This window comes from Primulina eburnea, chromosome 8, assembly GCF_022965805.1.
Source record: "Primulina eburnea isolate SZY01 chromosome 8, ASM2296580v1, whole genome shotgun sequence".
Taxonomy (NCBI): domain Eukaryota; kingdom Viridiplantae; phylum Streptophyta; class Magnoliopsida; order Lamiales; family Gesneriaceae; genus Primulina; species Primulina eburnea.
In genome coordinates, this window is record NC_133108.1 from 24,938,786 (window position 1) to 24,945,541 (window position 6,756).

The following is a 6,756-nucleotide window of genomic DNA, read 5'->3' on the forward strand; positions in this document are numbered from 1 at the left end:
CGAAAAGTTTGGGTGATTCCTCCATCCCGGATTATAGGAGTTTGAATAAGGGTCATTTCTAGGACGGTTCTGGAATCCCACGTGTTTTGCTCCCTCAGGCACATAGAATGGATTGCCATCTTGGCAATCCTGCACGTCATGCTCACCTCCACACTTATCACAGAAAATCTCTTGCAGACGCATAACCGATCCACTCGCACTCATCCCATCAATCTTTCTGTTCAAAGCCTCCAACTGTGCTGACACCGCAGACAAATCAGTAACTTGATTAACCCCCGCACCTCGTTTCTGCCTATCAGAATGAGGATGATAGCTGCTAGCAGCCATCTCCTCCAATAATTCATATCCTTCCTCAGCCGTTTTTCTCAGCAAGTTACCACAGGCAGCAGCATCTATCATGGTACGGTTAGAAGTAAGCAGACCGTAGTAAAAAGTTTGAACAACTAACCCAAGAGGTAGCTCATGGTGTGGACATCTCCTCAATAAATCCTTGTATCGCTCCCACGCCTCGTAAAGTGACTCAAGCTCATATTGAGCAAAAGTAGTAATGTCGGCTCTCAGCTTCATAGTCTTCGACGGAGGAAAGTACTTGGTCAGGAATGCCTTCGCCATATCCTCCCATGTAGTGATAGACCCTACAGGCAAACAGTTTAACCACGCCTTAGCTTTATCTCTTAGTGAAAATGGAAATAAACGCAAACGAACAGCATCATCAGACACAGCATTAAACTTAAAAGTATCGCAAATTTCAAGAAAATCAGCTATATGAGAATTAGGGTCGTCAAGTGCACTTCCCCCAAATTGAACAGTGTTTTGAATCATCTGAATGATAGCTGGCTTGATCTCAAACTGGTTAGCTCGGATGACTGGTCTCACGATGCTTGGACGTGCTCCCTCAAGAGACGGTTGTGCATAATCCATCATCGGAATGCGACGTGGTATCTCAACTTGTCTATTGTCACGCTGTTCCTCTCCACGTTCTTGCTCGTGTCTTTCCATCTGTTCTTTGAGTCTTTGTTGCTGTCTTCGTCTGCGGAAAGTTCTTTCGATTTCAGGGTCAAATTCAAGCTCCACGTCGAGTGATCTTCGCATGCACCACAAGAAAAATCTGCAACAGAATAGGAGTATCAACTAACAATAAAATAAATAATACTAAAGAATTTAAATGAAAAATAAAAAATTGTGAATCAACAGTCCCCGGCAACGGCGCCAAAAACTTGATCGAGCCAAACTTGCACAGTGAATAGTCCCAAAATTTGTTTTATAAATGAAAGCTCGATTTAAAATATCGCAAGTGCACGATAGTCAAGTTATAATAAACGTACGTGAATACGAGTATCGATCCACAAGGACTGCGTTACACTATTCTTATTTTCACTTAAATTTCTCTAGCAACGATAGATGGAGTTGGTGATTAAACTAAAGTGAATTTAATACTAAAATGATTAAAATGCAAGAACAAATAATCAAGAAATCAATGATTAAATTGGATGAAAATCAAATGAGAAACGAATTTGTTGGGAATTATCAGTTCACCTACCACTCGTGTTCAGATAATTAGACTCGACTTTTACTCGTGCATTCGACGGAATTCCCTAGACTAATCAATATACTCTGTCGAGCTATATTAATACTAATCATAAACATGCAGTAATCAAGTGTCCTCAATTATTTAACAGTTCACGATTGCATTACGTTCTATGGAATCCACTAGCTTTCATCCGGGTGAACTATTACTATCGACACGTACCCAATTCCGTATGTCTACTAAAATTGTAAGTCCGTGGTTTATACTATGCGATCCTATTGTTAATTAGTCTGTCGAAATCGTTAACAACATGCAATAATCAAAGGAAGATAGCTAGGCTTCGCTTGAAACAAGAAATAACAATAGCATAAACAAATCACTTGTAAAAATGTCAAGAAATAATGTTAAACAACGAGTATGGGTAGGATCCCCTCAAATCCCAACAAATTTAGAGTTTAGCCAACCAAATTCATACTAAAAATCAACAATCTATGCAAGAGAATAAAATACTGAATAATAAAATACTAAATATGACGATGGAAGATGGCTGCGACGCTTGGAATTCTCGAGTTCTTCGAAAGTCTTCCTTACTCCTAGCCTTCTCTCCCAGAAAAAATGATGAAAATATGATGTGTCAGTCTGAAAAACGGCGCCCAATCTCGTGTATTAGGTTAGTGGTCTTGGATAGAGTCCATGAAAATAGAAACAAATCTCGCAGAATCTTGCTGGATCGCGTAACTCGCTAGGGCGGTAGGTTTTGACCGCTGGGGCAAGTGACTCTCGAATAAAAACTTTGAGCCTTCTCTCTAGTCTCGCTGGGGCGGCCACTTTTGACCGCCCGAGCGAGAGATCTTCTGTTAAATTCTCTTGTCCAGGCTAGCAGTCTCGCTGGGGCGGTCAGTTTTAACCGCCCTAGCGAGAGGTCTTCTGTTCGATATCCTCGGTAAGACTAGAATGCTCGCTGGGGCGGTCAGTTTTGACCGCCCTAGCGAGGCTTCTTCGTTGTTGTGCCCATTTTCTGCTATATTTGGTTCCATTCCTACAAAATACCACAAAACACACGAAATCAGTCATATGCTAAATAATGCAAACAAAATGCAAGAATAAACTAGAACAAGCTAATATGATGTATGAATGCGACTCGAAACCAACACTAAAAACACGTAAAAACGAGTCCTATCATCTACCTGGGAAGGGAAAGAAGCGTTCTTTCCAACGTCTCAAGAAGAGCGTGCCCTTGAAGAGGCAGACTCCGGGTCCCGTAGTGGCAGCCACACCAGTGAAGGCTGACAAGACTGTTGACATCTGTCATCACTGCAAGAAGACTGGACATTGGAGATGTAACTGCAGGGAATATCTTGCCCAGAAGAGTTCTGGAAACGGTATGTTCTATATCGAAGTAAACCTTTCAATTAACTCTACTTCTTGGTATTGGATACCGGTTGTGGCTCACATCTCTGTAATGATTTGCAGGTGATGGGAAGAAACAGGAGGCTCAGGGAAGGTGAGACCTTCTTGAGGATGGGCAATGGGGCAAGAGTTGCTGCCAAAGCTGTTGAAGATGTTTCTTTACTTTTGAACAATGATTTTAAGTTAATGTTAAGAGACGTTTTATTTGTACCTGAATTGGTGAAGAACATTATTTCCATTTCTATGTTAGATAAAGATGGAGTTTCTTGTTTATTTAGCAAAGGTGTTTGTAATATTTACAAGAATGAATGTTTAGTTGGTACTGGGAACTTGAAAACGATCTCTACACCTTAAAATTGAAAGATATTCCACTTAACAATGTCCAAGCTATAACAACAACAAACAAGCGCAAACAAGATACTCTAAATTCGACACAATTTTGGAATGCTCGATTAGGACATATTTCCCTAAGGAGGATGAACAAGTTAGTGGAAGTGGGCATGTTTGATATATCTGATATTAATGCTCTCACGACTTGTGAATCCTGTCTAAAAGGAAAGATGACCAAGATTCCCTTTAAGGGCCAAGTGGAGAGAGCCAAAGGGTTATTGGATTTGATCCATACCGATGTGTCCGGTCCGCTTAGCATCATCACTAAGCATGGACATGTCTACTTCATCACCTTTATCGATGACTTTTTGAGGTATGGGTATGTGTATTTGGTGAAATATAAGTCTGAAGCCTTTGAAAGGTTCAAAGAATTCAGAAGTAAAGTAGAGAAGCAATTGGGACGAAGCATCAAGACACTTTGATCGGATCGAGGTGGTGAGTACTTGAGTGCCGAGTTCCAAAAGTATCTTAGGGAGAATGGGATTCTCTCGCAGTGGACTCCGCCCGCTATACCACAGTTGAATGGTGTTTCGGAGCGTCGTAACCGGACTTTGATGGACATGGTTCGGTCTATGATGGGGTTCACGGAGTTGCCGCCATCCTTTTGGGTATATGCGCTTGAGACAGAGGCATTGTTATTGAACAATGTCCATTCAAAGGCAGTTGACAAGACTCCATATGAGATATGGATGGGTAAGCCACCCAAATATTCTTATCTTAGAATATGGGGGTGCCCTGCTTATGTGAAGCAGGTAGTGGGAGATAAATTGGATAGTCGATCCATTTTATGTTACTTTTTGGGATATCCAAAGAATTCGGTTGGATATTAGTTCTATCATCCCCAAGAAACAAAAGTGTTTGTTTCTAGGAATGCAACCTTTTTGGAAAAGGAATTTCTATTAGATAGAAAAGGGGAGATGATAGAACTCGAAGAGGTTCGAGAGACACTCACAATTATAGAACCCACACTCGAAGAGGTAAGAGAGGAGATACAAGCTCCTAGAAGATCCGAGAGAGTCTCGAGAGCAACTATGAGGTATGGTCTGCTACTTGAAGAGGGCCATGATGAGCCTAACCATGGATGTGATCCAAGGACTTTCAAGGAATCGTTACCTGATGCCAATTCATCCAAGTGACTTGAAGCAATGGAATCTGAGATGAATTCCATGCATTCGAACCAAGTGTGGAATCGTGGATCCACCTGAGAGAATTGTTCCCATAGGGTGTAAATGGATTTACAAGAGGAAACTTGGGGCGGATGGGAAGTTGTTGACCTTCAAGGCGCGATTGGTACCAAAAAGATATACTCAAAGACAAGGAGTTGACTTTGAGGAAACCTTTTCTCCAGTTCCAATGTTCAAGTCCATAAGGATTTTGCTAGCCATATGAAGAACCCGTAAATCAGACTACGTAGAAGCCATTCATAATTCTAGTATTTAAATTAAAATGATTTTTATTGCATGAGTACTTAAATTCTTTTTCTTTAAATTTATTTATTTACGCAGTAGTTTAATTGTTACCTTTTCAGTTAAATAAGTGAGGCCGGACTGGAGATGGAGTATTGAGATAAGTTAATAAAGACTTATTTAAGAAGGGGTAATTTAGCATGTTAGTAAATATATTTTAAAAAGTTGGCATGCATGCCAGTTATTAAAATTCTTTGGTATTTTATTTAAATGTTTTAAATCATTAAATGCATTTTTATTTCATCAATTTATTTTTAATTATTTTTATGCATTTTATACATAATTCATGCATGATAAGATGTAATTCATGAAAGTTCATGCATTAGGCTTTCTAGATATATTTCACGTTCGAACGAGTATCGGAGACCGAAGAATTTTCAGGAAAAACTATTTTATTTCACGATTTATTTTTGTAAATTAATTTAAAGCGTTTTAAGTGTAATTTTCAAGAATGAAAATTTTTGGGTATTTTTACCCGTAGAATTTTTATTTTTTTAATGGTACGTGGATTTTATCGAATCGGATGACTTTTTAAAGGTTCGGCTAATATTTTCAAAAACTTTCCAACACGAAATATTTTCGAGAACGTGTTTGGATTTTTTGGGCATATTTTTAAGCTTATTGGGCTTAAAACCCTTTTAAAATTTTAATTTATCAACTTAGGGCCCATTAGTTGGTTGTTAACCATTTTATATTATATAATTAACCCTAAATTATTCATTAACTTAAACCTAAGAGCTTTGTAGCCGACACCACCCCTCTCCCCCATCTTTTCTCCTCGGTTTCACGGCAGAAATTCTAGGATTCATCGGCCACTTCATTTCTTGCTTTGAATAATTCCTCCGGCGCGCATTCTTCGATTTCCTCGCTTCTTTATCATCTAAGGCACGCATGTATTTTCTTTTATGTATCATTCACACCATATTTATGTAAAATGTGTGTTATGCATGTGAATCTACCGATCTCCCTAATATCTTAAATTGTGCATAAAGTTTGGCATGAAATGATGTATTCTTTGCATGACACTCACGTTTTCATGTACCGTGCAAGGGGCTGCGGGTTTTGGTTGCAAGGGAGTCTGAAACATCAAGAATATAAGGGATTAAGGATTGGAGGCTAGCCCTGGTCGAGTTAGGCTCATTGTGTGCATAGGCCGTTGGTTTGTGGAGAGATTTGTCACGGTTGGAGTTGGTTCGATCAAAGTGGAAGGCCTGGCGATGCAAGGGTCGATCAAAGGCCTAGACCAGACCCTGGTGGGTCTGAGAAATGGCTTAGGATGACTCAAACGTTGCTGGAACTGACCACAAAGCCAACCGATCAAGTGTCGTAGGAAACCGCCACGGGTATTGCTTCCTTGGAGAATTGCGGCTGTTGGTAGAGTCTAGGCTTCTTGGGGCTGGAACCGTGATGCATGTAGGTCCAGTAGAGTCTGGTAAGATGCTAGGAGTGAGCCATGGGTGTGTGGTTGAGGGAGGAGCTCGATCTTTGAGAGGGTAGCTCGATCGAGTTGTGTAGGCAAGATTGGATAATTTTCGGTAAATGGCTTGGTGCAGCGGCAATTGTATCAACTATGCTTGGTTTAGGAGATTCATGAAGGTCCTTGGGGAGCCTTAAAGGCTGAAATTTGGTGGTAGAAGGGTGGACCGAATAGATTAAGAGATGGAGCCATGTGTTGGGTTTAGGATGGTGCTTGTGGGGGTGGTCGAGAATTATTGAGTATAGTGGGTTAGCCGTAGGTTAGAGAGCTAATTCTGAAGAGTTTAGGGGCTGTTAGAGGGTTTAGTAATTATGGTAAAAGTTTGAGAAATTTTGGGTTAAGTTTCGAGTAGATTCGGGATAAAAACCGGGACCCCGGACCAAGTTTTAAAACAAATAGATTAAGTTGGTTTTTGGGCTCGAGTTTACGACTAGGAATACTTATAAAAATGTTTTGGGACATTTTAAGGGTTTTGTAAGCTTCGG

General features: G+C 40.2%; 1 non-coding gene across 1 annotated transcript; it reads left to right on the forward strand.

Annotated features, from left to right (window-relative positions):
• Positions 1–457: 457 nt before the first annotated feature.
• Positions 458–564, forward strand: LOC140840342 (small nucleolar RNA R71). The gene has a single exon (XR_012119929.1). It is a non-coding gene; the product is annotated as a small nucleolar RNA R71 (small nucleolar RNA).
• The last annotated feature ends 6,192 nt before the right edge of the window (positions 565–6,756 follow it).